This window comes from Scyliorhinus torazame, chromosome 5 (genome assembly GCF_047496885.1).
Source record: "Scyliorhinus torazame isolate Kashiwa2021f chromosome 5, sScyTor2.1, whole genome shotgun sequence".
In the NCBI taxonomy this organism is placed as follows: domain Eukaryota; kingdom Metazoa; phylum Chordata; class Chondrichthyes; order Carcharhiniformes; family Scyliorhinidae; genus Scyliorhinus; species Scyliorhinus torazame.
The window spans coordinates 119,066,129-119,085,107 of NC_092711.1; the positions used below are offsets into that span (position 1 = coordinate 119,066,129).

The 18,979-nt window shown below is 47.2% G+C and overlaps 1 long non-coding RNA gene across 1 annotated transcript; it reads left to right on the forward strand.

Annotated features, from left to right (window-relative positions):
* The first annotated feature begins 663 nt into the window (after window positions 1-663).
* On the forward strand, window positions 664-7,621 carry LOC140419621 (uncharacterized). Its single transcript, XR_011945907.1, has 3 exons — window positions 664-759; window positions 1,456-1,562; window positions 5,534-7,621. It is a non-coding gene; the product is annotated as an uncharacterized lncRNA (long non-coding RNA).
* Window positions 7,622-18,979: the final 11,358 nt, after the last annotated feature.

Genomic DNA, 18,979 nt, shown 5'->3' on the forward strand with positions numbered 1-18,979 from the left:
GTGCAGATTCGATGGGCCGAATGGTCTCCTTCTGCACTGTAGATTCTATGATTAATTCCGACCTTGGGTCACTGTCTCTGTGGAGTTTTCCTGCGTCTGCGTGGACTTCTTTTCCAGGAGCTCTGGTTTCCTCCCACAGTCCAAGAATGTGCAGATGAGGTGGATTGGCTGTGCTAAATTGTCCCTGGGAGGTGTTACGGGGAAAGGGTGGGGAATTTGCCAAGGTAGGGTGCTCTTTCAGAGGGTTGCTACGGACTCGATGGGCCGAATGGCCTCCTTCTGCACTGAGGAGATTCTATGATTCTACATTGGATCCAATGATATGTTCACTCACACACTGCAGCCTGACTTATTATTGGAACAGACACTGTGTTTGTTCCTCTCAAAGTGAGTGAATCCTTTGCTGTCTCTCCTCTGGGCCCCATCTCCACTATTATTGTCTGATTGTCCCACTGAGACTCTCACTGTTATTATTGGACAATCAGCGAGTCAGCCTGAGCCTGTGGCCACTCTCACCATCTGGAACCGTCACAATGCCTGGGTGATTGGCGGCAACTCCCGACCAATAGGAAGAGGAGGGGCGGGTCTGGAGGACAAAGTGAGGGCAGCTGGTCCTCCAACCAATCGGAGTGAATGATAGGCGGGGTCCGCTGTGATTGAAGCATGCGCAGTGTGGGTAATGGCGAAGCAGCAGGGTGTCTTCTTCAGATCCGAAATTGGCAAGAGGCGATAAACAATATGGAGCGAGTGATCGCGGGGGTGGGCGGAAACATTGCGTAAAACTCTTGTCAGCCGCAAACCTCGGAAAAGTTACGGGACCCAGTTTGGGCCGAGCGGAGCTGCAGCTCCTCATGTTCGGCTCGGGTTAACGGCCGCCATCTTTATTGGATGGGCATCAGGGCGCATGCGCGTTTGTCATCATTGCCAGGGCGATGTTTCAATGAGTGGGAGGAACTTGTTCCCCATTGTTCAGAATGGAGACAACTTGTCCACCAAACTGGATTAGTCTTTGAGTCCCAATGTCTTATTGATGATGGAAAGCGGTGGCAGAGATGGAAAGAAAAGGAAGCCAATCCTGCTCTCCGGATTTCACTGTCTCATTGGACATCCTGCCCCATGTGTCCAAAGCTCTGCGGCTCTGTTCAGTCACATGAAGACCCAGGGTAGAAATTCACAACCCTGAGTCAACATCACCCTCAAATCAGGGGACTGCTGATGACAAGAGGGTCAGTGTGCAGCGGGGGGCATGAGCGGTCATCCTGGACCAGGGAGCAGGAAGGGAGAATGTTGTGAATTTCTATCCTGGACGGACAATGGTTAATTTTGGAAACTCCTTTTACAGGGGATTAGTAGGGGAGGATTTACACACAGCAAATTCAAACCGGGAGAAATGTTTATCTTTCCCGAATTTTATTTCTGGACTGACAGTGATGCCTTTGTAAACTTCCTTCACAGAGACTTAAAAAGGGATTCGCAGACAGGAAATTTACAACCAATCCTCACATCAAATTCTGACAGCACCATTCGAGTTATCAGGATCTGGAGATTATCGACCTTTGTGTGTAAGCATTGAGTTCCATATCATTATCACTCACTGTGTAAAATTTCTTTCTCATATCCTCCCTCTAGATCTTGCTCACAATCTTAAATCTGTGTCCCATAATTCTTTTACAACCTACTGATGGGAACAGTTTTATTTATCTTTTTTCCGGGTTCGCAATTGTCGTTTCCGGTGCCTGGGTCATGCCAGATGGTCCGTCCAGATTCCACTCGGTTATTGTGTATTTATAGCGGTTGAATGGGCTTGGACCAGTCCATTTCCAGATCCAGTACACAAGTGAAGTCTCCGCCAAGCATTGATTGATGTGTATCCAGGTCTGGGATGGATCCCAACAATTTTTTTTTACAAATGCCACATCGTCCCAGTTAGGGGCTTAGCCATTCACCAGCACCACAAATCTACCCGCCAATGACCCACTGACCACCACGTATCTCCCATTTGTGTCCGCAATGATCCTAGTGACCGGAAGAGGGACCTGTTTATTGATTAGATTTGCAGCACATTGAGCCCTTCCGTCATAGTCCGAGTGAAACACTTGGCTCACCCCTCCGCAGTCTGGTCTGACCTACAAGTGAGTCCCCTGCAAGAACACCACACCAGCATTTTGATTCTTTAGGTGAGTGAAAACCCTTGACCTTCACTGATCCACCCAATCCCCTTACGTTCCAGGTGACCAGCTGAATCAAGGGTCTCTGCACCAGCCCCCATCACGGAATCAGCCATTTCCACCACGTGGGACTATCCAGAAAATCTTCAAAAAGTACAGACCAATGGTCCACCCATGATGACCGCCGCACACACACATCTTCAGAGTGAAACAAAAACAGTTTTATAGTCATCAGCAGCAAATAACCCCCCTCCCCCATTTTTCACCAACGCCCCCCCAGACACACAAATTGAATCCCCCCCCCCCCCCCCCCTCCCCTGCCCCGGCTCCGACCCTGACGCTGAGCTTGTTGAACCAGCCAAAACTGGTTCTCCCCCCCCCCCAATCTCACTCACCAGCTGACTGCTGGCGGGTCAGCTCCTCTCCGGACAATAAGAAAATAAAAACAACAATATTGCCCACTTCGAGGATAAAACATACTTCAGAATGCAGTCCCTTACTAGACTCAATTTCCAACGGGGGCCGTCTCCCCATCGATCTACGTTGTGCTTTGTAAAGAAAATCTCTCTTCATCTGCACACAGAAAAACAGATTCCATCAGAAAATGTCAAAAACTATAGACAGGATATCACAACACCCACCCCACCCCACAGGGAACGTAGATCTTGTCCAGTACAGATAACTGGACCCAGTCCATGCTTTACAATAAAGGCATTCGCCTCCTCCAGTGTCGCGAAATGGAATTCTTTGTACTCATTTGTAACCCGCAGCTTTGCCGGGTATACCACCCCGAATCAAACTCCTTTCTTACACAGAGCAGCCGGAACCTTATTAAAGGCCGCTCGCTTCCTCACCAGCTCGGCTCCCACATCCTGGTAAATCCTCACTCGGATAACTGAGTGAATCCCTTCCCACACTTAGAACAGGAGAATGGTCTGTCGCCGGTGTGACTGCGGTGATGAGTCCCCAGCTCACATGGGGACTTGAATCCCTTCCCACGGTCCTCACATGAAAAATGAAATGAAAATCGCTTATTGTCACAAGTAGGCTTCAAATGAAGTTACTGTGAAAGCCCCTAGTCGCCCCATTACGGCGCCTCTTCGGGGAGGCTGGTACGGGAATTGACCCCGTGCTGCTAGGCTGCCATGGTCTGCTTTAAAAGCCAGCTATTTAGCCCTGTGCTAAACCAGCTCCTTATTCCACTGTTTCAGCAAGCTGCTGCTGTCCTTGTCCCGCTCTATGTTTGACGATCAGTTGAATAATAAATAATAAACTTTATTAGTGTCACAAAAAGGCTTACATTAACACTGCAATGGTTACTGAGAAAATCCCTTAGTTGCCACACTCAGGCGCCTGTTCGGGTACTCAGAGGGAGAATTCAGAATGTCCAAATCACCAAACAAGCACGATTTTTGGGACTTGTGGGAGGAAACAGGAACACCTGGAGAAAAGCCACACAGACACGGGGAGAACGTGCAGACTCTGCACAGACAATGACCCAAACCGGGAAACGAACCCGGGACCCTGGCGCTGAGAATCAACAATGTTACCCACTGTGCTATCGTGGCGCCCTTGTCTCCACAGAAGCATGAGTAGGGTCTCTCCCCGCTCTGAATGGTGTGGTGTTTTTCAGGCTGTGTAACTGGTTAAAGCTCTTTCCACAGTCAGTTCACTGGAACACTCTCACTCAGGTCGAGTGTGTGTGTGTATCGGGGTTTTTTACAGTCACACTGATCTTGAAAAATCTTTTCCTACAGTCAACCAGACAAATATTTCTTCTTCCGCATTCACAGGCCAATGATATTCGGGTCCTGATGAATGGATGACTCTTGTTGTGAAGTTTGATTTGAGTTTCCATCTGTAAATCCTCCCCTTCTAACCCCCTATAAAAGGAATTTACAAAAGTTTCTCCGGAAGATTTTTCCCTCTCTTGTTCTCCCAAAGCTGTAAATCCCCGTCCCACACAGTCTCCCTCCTCACTGGGCTGAAATCCAAACCCATCTCACCATCTGTACCGTTTCTTTTTTTTTTACATTTAAAGTACCCAATTCATTTTTTCCAATTAAGGGGCAGTTTAGCGTGGCCAATCCACCTACTCTGCACATCTTTGGGTTGTGGGGAGAAACCCACGCAAACACGGGGAGAATCTGCAAACTGCACACGGACAGTGACCCAGAGCCGGGATCGAACCTGGGACCTCGGCGCCATGAGGTAGTAGTGCTAACTACTGCGCCACCGTGCTGCCCTTCTGCACCATTTCTTTGCTCCACTCCCAGTTTTCTCCCTTCCTCTCCTCTGCCTGGGTTCAGTTCTCCAGCTCCTGTCTGCAGACTGACAATAAAATCAATGGGTCTTATTGGGGTTTTCGGGCCTCCAGCGTGTGTTTGTGAATCCTCCCTGCCCACCTGCCAGGGTTTCCTTCCTTGCCATCGGAGAGACCTCTGATTTATTGTTCTCCCTTGTGGTCCAGGTCTCTCCCTCAGCTTGACATATTTATTTGTCTGGTGAAAAGGATGGTCTCTTCCCTAATGTTCACAATTAAAGGGCTGGGTTCCCAAGGAGATGGCTGACATTTCAGGGGACAGTAAATTAATAATGGACAGAGATATGTCTAGTGTTGTTACATGGTACAGATTAGATATATTATTTACCGTTCTGTAATAAAGTAAATTTATTATTATTTCTCATCTTGTAACATAAGACTGTAGCTACGTTATAGATTTCCAGTCATCTCTTCCCTCAGAGGGTTGTTAGTCTTTGGATTTCTCTTCCACAGGGACCAGTTGTATCTGGGGGTCATTGAATTCGACCAATATTTTATTGACAATGGAGTTAAGGGTTATGGGGAACAGGTAGGAAAATAGAAAGAAAGCTGAGATGAGGGGGGATCTCTTCCCTCGAGGATGTGGTGAAGCTTTGGAATTCTCTACCCCAGAGGAAAGTGGAGCCTCAGTCATCAGGTATGTTCAAGACAAATATTGACAGGTTTCTAGATATTGAAGATATCGAGGGATATGGGGACCGTGTGGGGAAAATGGTGCTGAGGTCGATCGGCCAAGGATCTCATTGACTGGTTGAGGTGACTCAGTGGGCCGAATGGCCTAGTCTTGCTGCTATTATAATCTCTGTGTCGTGGTCAGGGAGCTGAGCTGGGATCTGTCAATCAACATGAATCAGCACCTTCAGGAGAATTGGGAGGGTGAATATTAGATTCAGCAGAGTGAGATTGGAGGGAGAATGTGGGATGGAGATTTACAGCTTTTGGAGAACAATAGAGGAAATAATATTTCATAGAAACTAGAATTGTCTGTTCTGAATTTCTATCCTGTACTAACAATGATGACTTTTGCAAATTGTTTTTAAAGGACATTAGAAGAGGAGGAATTATAGACAGAAATCTCAAAGGTAACGTCTTGATGTGACAAACTCAATCGATTCCTTCTGATCTGAATATCATCGGGCTCTGCATATCATCGGCGAGAAGGAGAAATATTTGTCCGATCTGTCAGCTTCAAAAGATTTTAAGCACAAAAAGCACCGAGACCCACACAAGACACACCCGAGTGAGAGTGTTCCAGTGAACTGACTGTGGAAAGAGCTTCAACTATTACACAGCCTGAAAAACCATCACACCATTCCCAGTCAGGAGAGACAGTGCACATGTTCTGTGTGTAGACAAGGCTTCCACTGATTGTCCAATCTGGAGAGACACGAGGAGACCCAAAACATGGAGAAACCGTGGAAATGTGGGGACTGTGGGAAGGGATACAGATTCCCATCTGACCTGGAGATTCATCACCGCAATCACACTGGGGAGAGGCCGTTCACCTGCTTTGTGTGTGGGAAGGGATTCACTCGGTTATCCACCCTCAAGTCACACCAGCGAGTTCACACTGAAGAGAGGCCGTTCCCTTGCTCCGAGTGTGGGAAGGGATTCAATGATTCAGCCGCCCTGCAGAGACACCAGCGGGTTCACACTGGGGAGAGGCCGTTCACTTGTTCTGTGTGTGGGAAGGGATTCAGTGATTCATCCAACCTGCGGGAACATCAGAGAATTCACACTGGGGAGAGGCCATTCACCTGCTCCCTCTGTGGGAAGAGATTCGCACACTCATCCAATTTGCAGAAACATCAGCGAGTTCACACTGGGGAGAAGCCGTTCACCTGCTCTGTGTGTGGGAAGGGATTCACACGGTTATCCAGCCTGCAGAAACATCGACGAGTTCACACTGGGGAGAGGCCATTCACCTGCTCTCAGTGTGGGAAGGGATTCACACAGTTATCCAGTCTGCAGAGACATCAGCGAGTTCACACTGGGGAGAAGCCATTCACCTGCTCTTAGTGTGGGATGGGATAACATAGAAAATAGGAGCAGGAGGAGGCCATTTGGCCCTTTGCGCCTTGTAATTGAAAATATGGAAAGATATGTCATTTGAAACATGGAAGTCTGGTAATACCTGATTTAAGAAACATGAGAATGTAGGGAAAAATCCCACGAAGTGTTAACACCAGCTGCCAGGAGAGGATTGTAAGATGCAGATAGCCTTGGTCAAGCAGGCTGAGCAAACAAAATAAGTAGGTCTTTCAAGACACAATCAGTGAATTTTAGTATACAGCTAAAAGCAATGTTTCACACCTTTTGAAGTTAGGTAAGCAGATGGAAAAGAATGGATGAGGTTCATCTGAATTAGGTGACAAATGTTTAAATGTGAGGCAAATCTTTTAAACTCACCACCAATTGAATCTTTAGTATAAAGCTAAAAGCAATATTTCACACCTTCATTGAAGCTCAGTAAGCAGCTGGAAAAGAATGGATGAGGTTCAGTTGATTTAAGGTGACAATTCTAGGTGTGAAATTCTGCTGACACTAGGTGAATATAGAAAGCTGGAGACAACATGTCTATGAGAACACAAATTAGACCCAAATTAAAGTCAAAATTATGACCTAGGGACACAATTTAATTAGAGATCTATGAGATGAGGTCATGCTGAAAATGAATACTTAGTTGTGTTAGAAAAATTTAGATTAAGGGTACCTTTTACAATCCAAGTGAAATAAAAGTTACTTTACAATAAAGTCATAAAAACTTAATAACTCTTAGAAAGATATATAAACCCTGAGAAAGGAGCAGAGAAGGAACAAGAGTCAGTTCTCATCGCTCGGTCATGAGAAAGGGACAGAGCAAAGCAGCCGAGCTAAAACAGCTAATACATCTAAGGAAGACCAGAATTTAACGAGGAGGCAGAGTCAGCTCAGAACCAGCTCTCATAGCTCGGTACATGGGAAAGATAGAGCATAGCAACCGAGCAGAACAGCTAATACATCTGAGGAAGACCAAAAGCTATAGAAAAGTGATTGTCAAAAGCTTCAAATTGTCTACGAATTGCCTTTTAAATGACTTTCAAATTGTAATCAATAGAAGACAAATAAAACAATTTTTTTTTTTAATAAATCAACCAACACAGTACATTGTGCATCGTTTACACAACATTATAACAATACAGATAATAATGACCTTTTTTATTTAAACAAGAAAAAGAAACAACAACAAATAAATAAATAATAAATAACAAAAATAAAAACTAGCCCTAATTGGCAACTGCCTTGTCTCAGGCCCCCCCCCCCCCCCCCCAAGTCCTGGGCTGCTGCTGCTGCCTTCTTTTCCCCCCATCTATCTTTCCGCAAGATATTCGACGAACGGTTGCCACCGCCTGGTGAACCCTTGAGCCGACCCCCTTAGGATGAACTTAATCCGCTCTAACTTTATGAACCCCGCCATATCATGTATCCAGGTCTCCACCCCCGGGGGCTTGGCTTCTTTCCACATTAGCAATATCCTGCGCCGGGCTACGAGGGACGCAAAGGCCAAAACATCGGCCTCTCTCGCCTCCTGCACTCCCGGCTCTTGTGCAACCCCAAATATAGCCAACCCCTAGCTTGGTTCGACCCGGACTCCTACTACTTTCGAAAGCACCTTTGTCACCCCCATCCAAAACCCCTGTAGTGCCGGGCATGACCAAAACATATGGGTATGATTCGCTGGGCTTCTCGAGCACCTCGCACACCTATCCTCCACCCCAAAAAATTTACTGAGCCGTGTTCCAGTCATATGTGCCCTGTGTAATACCTTAAACTGAATCAGGCTTAGCCTGGCGCACGAGGACGACGAGTTTACCCTGTTTAGGGCATCTGCCCACAGCCCCTCCTCGATCTCCTCCCCTAGCTCTTCTTCCCATTTCCCTTTTAGTTCGTCCACCATAGTCTCCCCTTCGTCCCTCATTTCCCTATATATATCCGACACCTTACCATCCCCCACCCATTTCTTTGAGATGACTCTGTCCTGCACCTCTTGTGTCGGGAGCTGCGGGAATTCCCTCACCTGTTGCCTCGCAAAAGCCCTCAATTGCATGTACCTGAATGCATTCCCTTGGGGCAACCCATATTTCTCGGTCAGCGCTCCCAGACTCGCGAACTTCCCATCCACAAATAGATCTTTCAATTGCGTTATTCCTGCTCTTTGCCACATTCCATATCCCCCATCCATTCCCCCCGGGGCAAACCTATGGTTGTTTCTTATCGGGGACCCCCCCAATGCTCCGGTCTTTCCCCTATGTCGTCTCCACTGTCCCCAAATCTTCAGTGTAGCTACCACCACCGGACTCATGGTATAGTTCCTCGGTGAGAACGGCAATGGGGCTGTCACCATAGCCTGCAGGCTGGTCCCCCTACAGGACGCCCTCTCTAATCTCTTCCACGCCGCTCCTTCCTCCTCTCCCATCCACTTACTCACCATTGAAATATTAGCGGCCCAATAATACTCACTTAGGCTCGGTAGTGCCAGCCCCCCCCTATCCCTACTACGCTGTAAGAATCCCTTCCTCACTCTCGGAGTCTTCCCGGCCCAAACAAAACCCATGATACTCTTTTCTATCCTTTTGAAAAAAGCCTTCGTGATCACCACCGGGAGGCACTGAAACACAAAGAGGAATCTCGGGAGGACCACCATCTTAACCGCCTGCACCCTCCCTGCCATTGACAGTGCTACCATATCCCATCTCTTGAAATCTTCCTCCATCTGTTCCACCAACCGCGTCAAATTTAGCCTGTGCAATGTGCCCCAATTCTTAGCTATCTGGATCCCCAGGTAACGAAAGTCTCTTGTTACCTTCCTCAACGGTAGGTCTTCTATTTCTCTACTCTGCTCCCCTGGATGCACCACAAACAGCTCACTCTTCCCCATGTTCAATTTATACCCTGAAAAATCCCCAAACTCCCCAAGTATCCGCATTATTTCTGGCATCCCCTCCGCTGGATCCGCCACATATAGTAGCAGATCATCCGCATATAAAGATAAATAAAACAATTCTTATTGGCACCTGAGAAGTTTTAACTTAAATTTCTACTGAGTTCCAGTAATCGCAAAGTGCTGCTGGTAACCGAATGGTAGAAATCCTTCACCCAGTCAGCCGTGAAACTCCCAAGGCAACAAATCAAGGATTGACACGTCACGTGTGAAGCGCGCATACCAAAATCAAAATCTGTAAAAATGTTTGCCATAATATTGATTTTCAGTTACATGTTTGGCCTAGCAGGCCTTACCCAGGAGTTCAATGTTAACACGTTCCTTTACATGTCCTATACCTATGCCAGAGACTTTCACGTCTCTGAGTGCTGGATGTGTTCTTCTATCCCTACCAATTCCCAAGCAGGTATCCCACTGCAGCCTGTTCCTTTTACTTTATCCCAAATAGCGGAATAGTACATTTTCCAAAATCATGACTATACCCTTCCCCAATGCGGAGACACCAGAACCAAAGAAATGATAAACGATGAGGTTAAGAGATGGCGATCTGCAGGCCGCCCATTAAACACTTTCAAGGGATGGTATCAACATGTCTGTGATCGGAAACAGAATCCCCCCCCCCCAAGTAACCTTCCCAACTGGTCATAATCGTACTGGGACCATATGTTTAATTGGCTATAATCATAGAGCATGGAATGTGGGATAGAGTAAATGTGAATATTATTGGATGTGAGTGCCAGTACACAGTGCACTCATGACACAAGAAAGGTAGTGGTCAATGGACATGAAGGGAATCCCATCGACTTTAAAGGGCTACCTAATCACACCGATGGGACAAATTTTACAGAACATTGGTCCCCACAAGTGGTTGCCCAGAATTCTACCTATAATGGCACCTATTACACCTGCGGTAATACTGCATACCCTTGGCTCCCAGTAATAGTTAGCTATCGCATTTCTATTAGAAATCTAGTGCTAGGAAACAGATCGTTGACAGTAACTTTAAGACCATAAGACATAGGAGCGGATGTAAGGCCATTCGGCCCATCGAGTCCACTCCGCCATTCAATCATGGCTGATTTCAACGCCATTTACCCGCTCTCTCTCCATAGCCCTTAATTCCTCGAGAAATCAAGAATTTATCAACTTCTGTCTGAAAGAAACTCAACGTCCCGGCCTCCACCGCCCTCTGTGGCAATGAATTCCACAGATTCACCACTCTCTGGCTGAAGAAATATCTCCTCATCTCTGTTCTAAAGTGACTCCCTTTTATTCTAAGGCTGTTCCCCCGGGTCCTAGTCTCCCCTGCTAATGGAAACAACTTCCCTACATCCACCCTATCTAAGCCATTCATTATCTTGTAAGTTTCTATTAGATCTCCCCTCAACCTCCTAAACTCCAATGAATATAATCCCAGGATCCTCAGACGTTCATCGTATGTTAGGCCTACCATTCCTGGGATCATCCGTGTGAATCTCCGCTGGACCCGCTCCAGTGCCAGTATGTCCTTCCTGAGGTGTGGGGCCCAAAATTGCTCACAGTATTCTAAATGGGGCCTAACTAATGCTTTATAAAGCTTCAGAAGTACATCCCTGCTTTTATATTCCAAGCCTCTTGAGATGAATGACAACATTGCATTTGCTTTCTTAATTACGGACTCAACCTGCAAGTTTACCTTTAGAGAATCCTGGACTAGGACTCCCAAGTCCCTTTGCACTTCAGCATTATGAATTTTGTCACCGTTTAGAAAATAGTCCATGCCTCTATTCTTTTTTCCAAAGTGCAAGACCTCGCACTTGCCCACGTTGAATTTCATCAGCCATTTCTTGGACCACCCTCCTAAACTGTCTAAATCTTTCTGCAGCCTCCCCACCTCCTCCATACTACCTGCCCCTCCACCTATCTTTGTATCATCGGCAAACTTAGCCAGAATGCCCCCAGTTCCGTCATCTAGATCGTTAATATATAAAGAGAACAGCTGTGGCCCCAACACTGAACCCTGCGGGACACCACTCGAGATTTTAAACTTTGAAATTAAAAAAAATATATTTAAAAAAAAAAAGACTAATTTTAATTTTAATTAATTGACGCAATGTCAGTTAGAGGGGTGCTGCGCTCTGACTGTGAGATGTGGCAGGTCCGGGAGGCTTCCAGCGTCCTGGATGGCTTCATCTGCAGAAAGTGCACCCAACTGGAGCTCCTCACAGACCGCATGGTTCGGTTGGAGCAGCAATTGGATGCACTTAGGAGCATGCAGGTGGCGGAATGCGTCATAGATCGCAGTTATGTAAATGTGGTCACACCCAAGGTGCAGGCAGAGAAATGGGTTACCACCAGAAAGGGCAGGCAGTCAGTGCAGGAATCCCCTGTGGTTGTCCCCCTCTCGAACAGATATACCCCTTTGGATACTGTCGGGGGGGATAGCCTATCAGGGGAAAACAGCAGCAGCCAGAGCAGTGGCACCACGGCTGGCTCTGATGTTCAGAAGGGAGGGTCAAAGCGCAGAAGAGTAATAGTAATAGGGGACTCTATAGTCAGGGGCACAGATAGGCACTTCTGTGGACGTGAAAGAGACTCCAGGATGATATGTTGCCTCCCTGGTGCCAGGGTCCAGGATGTCTCCGAACGGGTAGAGGGAATCCTGAAGGGGGAGGGCAAACAGGCAGAGGTCGTTGTACATATTGGTACTAACGACATAGGCAGGAAGGGGCATGAGGTCCTGCAGCAGGAGTTCAGGAAGCTAGGCAGAAAGTTAAAAGACAGGACCTCGAGGGTTGTAATCTCGGGATTACTCCCTGTGCCAGTGAGGCTAGAAATAGGAAGATAGAGCAGATAAACACGTGGCTAAACAGCTGGTGTAGGAGGGAGGGTTTCCATTATCTGGACCACTGGGAGCTCTTCCAGGGCAGGTGTGACCTGTATAAGAAGGACGGGTTGCATCTAAACCGGAGAGGCATAAATATCCTGGCCGCGAGGTTTGCTAGTGTCACACGGGAGGGTTCAAACTAGTATGGCAGGGGGGTGGGCACGGGAGCAATAGGTCAGAAGGTGAGAGCATTGAGGGAGAACTAGTGTGGCTCTGAGGCAGAGCAGACGGGGAGAAGTTGCTGAACACAGCGGGTCTGGTGGCCTGAAGTGCATATGTTTTAATGCAAGGAGCATTACGGGTAAGGCAGATGAACTTAGAGCTTGGATTAGTACTTGGAACTATGATGTTGTTGCCATTACAGAGACCTGGTTGAGGGAAGGGCAGGATTGGCAGCTAAACGTTCCAGGATTTAGATGTTTCAGGTGGGATAGAGGGGATGTAAAAGGGGAGGCGGAGTTGCGCTACTTGTTCGGGAGAATATCACAGCTGTACTGCGAGAGGACACATCAGAGGGCAGTGAGGCTATATGGGTAGAGATCAGGAATAAGAAGGGTGCAGTCACAATGTTGGGAGTATACTACAGGCCTCCCAACAGCCAGCGGGAGATAGAGGAGCAGATAGGTAGACAGATGTTGGAAAAGAGTAAAAACAACAGGGTTGTGGTGATGGGAGACTTCAACTTCCCCAATATTGACTGGGACTCACTTAGTGCCAGGGGCTTAGACGGGGCGGAGTTTGTAAGGAGCATCCAGGAGGGCTTCTTAAAACAATATGTGGACAGTCCAACTAGGGAAGGGGTGGTACTGGACCTGGTATTGGGGAATGAGCCCGGCCAGGTGGTAGATGTTTCAGTAGGTGAGCATTTCGGTAACAGTGACCACAATTCAGTAAGTTTTAAAGTACTGGTGGACAAGGATAACAGTGGTCCGAGGATGAATGTGCTAAATTGGGGGAAGGCTAATTATAACAATATTAGGCGGGAACTGAAGAACATAGATTGGGGGCGGATGTTTGAGGGCAAATCAACATCTGACATGTGGGAGGCTTTCAAGTGGCAGTTGAAAGGAATACAGGACCGGCATGTTCCTGTGAGGAAGAAAGATAAATACGGCAATTTTCGGGAACCTTGGATGACGAGTGATATTGTAGGCCTCGTCAAAAAGAAAAAGGAGGCATTTGTCAGGGCTAAAAGGCTGGGAACAGACGAAGCCTGCGTGGAATATAAGGAAAGTAGGAAGGAACTTAAGCAAGGAGTCAGGAGGGCTAGAAGGGGTCACGAAAAGTCATTGGCAAATAGGGTTAAGGAAAATCCCAAGGCTTTTTACACGTACATAAAAAGCAAGAGGGTAGCCAGGGAAAGGGTTGGCCCACTGAAGGATAGGCAAGGGAATCTATGTGTGGAGCCAGAGGAAATGGGCGAGGTACTAAATGAATACTTTGCATCAGTATTCACCAAAGAGAAAGAATTGGTAGATGTTGAGTCTGGAGAAGGGGGTGTAGATAGCCTGGGTCACATTGTGATCCAAAAAGACGAGGTGTTGGGTGTCTTAAAAAATATTAAGGTAGATAAGTCCCCAGGGCCTGATGGGATCTACCCCAGAATACTGAAGGAGGCTGGAGAGGAAATTGCTGAGGGCTTGACAGAAATCTTTGGATCCTCGCTGTCTTCAGGGGATGACCCGGAGGACTGGAGAATAGCCAATGTTGTTCCTCTGTTTAAGAAGGGTAGCAAGGATAATCCCGGGAACTACAGGCCGGTGAGCCTTACTTCAGTGGTAGGGAAATTACTGAAGAGAATTCTTCGAGACAGGGGGAAAAGTTGCTGAACACAGCGGGTCTGGTGGCCTGAAGTGCATATGTTTTAATGCAAGGAGCATTACGGGTAAGGCAGATGAACTTAGAGCTTGGATTACTACTTGGAACTATGATGTTATTGCCATTACAGAGACCTGGTTGAGGGAAGGGCAGGATTGGCAGCTAAACGTTCCAGGATTTAGATGTTTCAGGCGGGATAGAGGGGGATGTAAAAGGGGAGGCGGAGTTGCGCTACTTGTTCGGGAGAATATCACAGCTATACTGCGAGAGGACACCTCAGAGGGCAGTGAGGCTATATGGGTAGAGATCAGGAATAAGAAGGGTGCAGTCACAATGTTGGGGGTATACTACAGGCCTCCCAACAGCCAGCGGGAGATAGAGGAGCAGATAGGTAGACAGATTTTGGAAAAGAGTAAAAACAACAGGGTTGTGGTGATGGGAGACTTCAACTTCCCCAATATTGACTGGGACTCACTTAGTGCCAGGGGCTTAGACGGGGCAGAGTTTGTAAGGAGCATCCAGGAGGGCTTCTTAAAACAATATGTAAACAGTCCAACTAGGGAAGGGGCGGTACTGGACCTGGTATTGGGGAATGAGCCCGGCCAGGTGGTAGATGTTTCAGTAGGGGAGCATTTCGGTAACAGTGACCACAATTCAGTAAGTTTTCAAGTACTGGTGGACAAGGATAAGAGTGGTCCGAGGATGAATGTGCTAAATTGGGGGAAGGCTAATTATGACAATATTAGGCGGGAACTGAAGAACATAGATTGGGGGCGGATGTTTGAGGGCAAATCAACATCTGACATGTGGGAGGCTTTCAAGTGTCAGTTGAAGGGAATACAGGACAGGCATGTTCCTGTGAGGAAGAAAGATAAATACGGCAATTTTCGGGAACCTTGGATGACGAGTGATATTGTAGGCCTCGTCAAAAAGAAAAAGGAGGCATTTGTCAGGGCTAAAAGGCTGGGAACAGACGAAGCCTGTGTGGCATATAAGGAAAGTAGGAAGGAACTTAAGCAAGGAGTCAGGAGGGCTAGAAGGGGTCATGAAAAGTCATTGGCAAATAGGGTTAAGGAAAATCCCAAGGCTTTTTACACTTACATAAAAAGCAAGAGGGTAGCCAGGGAAAGGGTTGGCCCACTGAAAGATAGGCAAGGGAATCTATGTGTGGAGCCAGAGGAAATGGGCGAGGTACTAAATGAATACTTTGCATCAGTATTCACCAAAGAGAAGGAATTGGTAGATGTTGAGTCTGGAGAAGGGGGTGTAGATAGCCTGGGTCACATTGTGATCCAAAAAGACGAGGTGTTGGGTGTCTTAAAAAATATTAAGGTAGATAAGTCCCCAGGGCCTGATGGGATCTACCCCAGAATACTGAAGGAGGCTGGAGAGGAAATTGCTGAGGCCTTGACAGAAATCTTTGGATCCTCGCTGTCTTCAGGGGATGTCCCGGAGGACTGGAGAATAGCCAATGTTGTTCCTCTGTTTAAGAAGGGTAGCAAGGATAATCCCGGGAACTACAGGCCGGTGAGCCTTACTTCAGTGGTAGGGAAATTACTGGAGAGAATTCTTCGAGACAGGATCTACTCCCATTTGGAAGCAAATGGACGTATTAGTGAGAGGCAGCACGGTTTTGTGAAGGGGAGGTCGTGTCTCACTAACTTGATAGAGTTTTTCGAGGAGGTCACTAAGATGATTGATGCAGGTAGGGCAGTGGATGTTGTCTACATGGACTTCAGTAAGGCCTTTGACAAGGTCCCTCATGGTAGACTAGTACAAAAGGTGAAGTCACACGGGATCAGGGGTGAGCTGGCAAGGTGGATTCAGAACTGGCTAGGCCATAGAAGGCAGAGGGTAGCAATGGAGGGATGCTTTTCTAATTGGAGGGCTGTGACCAGTGGTGTTCCACAGGGATCAGTGCTGGGACCTTTGCTGTTTGTAGTATATATAAATGATTTGGAGGAAAATGTAACTGGTCTGATTAGTAAGTTTGCAGACGACACAAAGGTTGGTGGAATTGCGGATAGCGATGAGGACTGTCTGAGGATACAGCAGGATTTAGGTTGTCTGGAGACTTGGGCGGAGAGATGGCAGATGGAGTTTAATCCGGACAAATGTGAGGTAATGCATTTTGGAAGGGCTAATGCAGGTAGGGAATATACAGTGAATGGTAGAACCCTCAAGAGTATTGAAAGTCAAAGAGATCTAGGAGTACAGGTCCACAGGTCATTGAAAGGGGCAACACAGGTGGAGAAGGTAGTCAAGAAGGCATACGGCATGCTTGCCTTCATTGGACGGGGCATTGAGTATAAGAATTGGCAAGTCATGTTGCAGCTGTATAGAACCTTAGTTAGGCCACACTTGGAGTATAGTGTTCAATTCTGGTCGCCACACTACCAGAAGGATGTGGAGGCTTTAGAGAGGGTGCAGAAGAGATTTACCAGAATGTTGCCTGGTATGGAGGGCATAAGCTATGAGGAGCGATTGAATAAACTCGGTTTGTTCTCTCTGGAACGAAGGAGGTTGAGGGGCGACCTGATAGAGGTCTACAAAATTATGAGGGGCATAGACAGAGTGGATAGTCAGAGGCTTTTCCCCAGGGTAGAGGGGTCAATTACTAGGGGGCATAGGTTTAAGGTGAGAGGGGCAAGGTTTAGAGTAGATGTACGAGGCAAGTTTTTTACGCAGAGGGTAGTGGGTGCCTGGAACTCGCTACCGGAGGAGGTAGTGGAAGCAGGGACGATAGGGACATTTAAGGGGCATCTTGACAAATATATGAATAGGATGGGAATAGAAGGATACGGACCCAGGAAGTGTAGAAGATTGTAGTTTAGTCGGGCAGTATGGTCGGCGCGGGCTTGGAGGGCCGAAGGGCCTGTTCCTGTGCTGTACATTTCTTTGTTCTTTGTTTGTTCTTTGTACTCCCATTTGGAAGCAAATGGATGTATTAGTGAGAGGCAGCACGGTTTTGTGAAGGGGAGGTCGTGTCTCACTAACTTGATAGGGTTTTTCGAGGAGGTCACTAAGATGATTGATGCAGGTAGGGCAGTAGATGTTGTCTATATGGACTTCAGTAAGGCCTTTGACAAGGTCCCTCATGGTAGACTAGTACAAAAGGTGAAGTCACACGGGATCAGGGGTGAGCTGGCAAGGTGGATACAGAACTGGCTAGGCCATAGAAGGCAGAGAGTAGCAATGGAGGGATGCTTTTCTAATTGGAGGTCTGTGACCAGTGGTGTTCCACAGGGATCAGTGCTGGGACCTTTGCTCTTTGTAGTATATATAAATGATTTGGAGGAAAATGTAACTGGTCTGATTAGTAAGTTTGCAGACGACACAAAGGTTGGTGGAATTGCGGATAGCGATGAGGACTGTCGGAGGATACAGCAGGATTTAGATTGTCTGGAGACTTGGGCGGAGAGATGGCAGATGGAGTTTAATCCGGACAAACGTGAGGTAATGCATTTTGGAAGGTCTAATGCAGGTAGGGAATATACAGTGAATGGTAGAACCCTCAAGAGTATTGGAAGTCAAAGAGATCTAGGAGTACAGGTCCACAGGTCATTGAAAGGGGCGACACAGATGGAGAAGGTAGTCAAGAAGGCATATGGCATCCTTGCCTTCATTGGCCGGGGCATTGAGTATAAGAATTGGCAAGTCATGTTGCAGCTGTATAGAACCTTAGTTAGGCCACACTTGGAGTATAGTGTTCAATTCTGGTCGCCACACTACCAGAAGGATGTGGAGGCTTTAGAGAGGGTGCAGAAGAGATTTACCAGAATGTTGCCTGGTATGGAGGGCATTAGCTATGAGGAGCGATTGAATAAACTCGGTTTGTTCTCACTGGAATGAAGGAGGTTGAGGGGAGACCTGATAGAGGTGTACAAAATTATGAGGGGCATAGACAGAGTGGATAGTCAGAGGCTTTTCCCCAGGGTAGAGGGGTCAATTACTAGGGGGCATAGGTTTAAGGTGAGAGCGGCAAGGTTTAGAGTAGATGTACGAGGCAAGTTTTTTACGCAGAGGGTGGTGGGTGCCTGGAACTCGCTACCGGAGGAGGTAGTGGAAGCAGGGACGATAGGGACATTTAAGGGGCATCTTGACAAATATATGAATAGGATGGGAATAGAAGGATACGGACCCAGGAAGTGTAGAAGATTGTAGTTTAGTCGGGCAGCATGGTCGGCACGGGCTTGGAGGGCCGAAGGGCCTGTTCCTGTGCTGTACATTTCTTTGTTCTTTGAGCTGGAGAGGAGCGTGCTATTCAAGATTCATTGTCCCCTTCACCATCATTCCCTTTCCCTAGCTGATGCTATAAACGCAGACTCGAAACATGGACCTCTCATCCTACAGTTTGAGAAATATCAACCTACCACTATCATCACGAGGTCTAAACGCGAGATCACAGGGGCTGAGAAATTCTTTTCTGCTCTCATCCCTGCCTATGGCATCATCGTATTGACCAGAGAATATATTAAATTGGCCGCAGCCTTAGGGAAAAAAGCCAATTACACTGCCCGAGCCCTGAGTAGCATTTCAGCCGACATGCTAGCCATTCGAACTGTGGCTTTACAGAATCGGGTGGCACTTGACTATTTGTGAGCCGAAAAAGGTGGCACCTGTGCCCTGAGTGGTGCAGAGTGTTGCACCTACATACCAGATAATTCGGAAGAAATCGAAAGTTTGTCAGCACATATTCAAAGAAAAGTTAGAAAACTTTACCAACCCTCTGACACCACTCTTAGGGGATGGCTCTCTGGATGGGTGGGTAGCACAGGAATTTCCATCATTCAGGGATTTCTCTTATTTTTTATTTTTGGGCT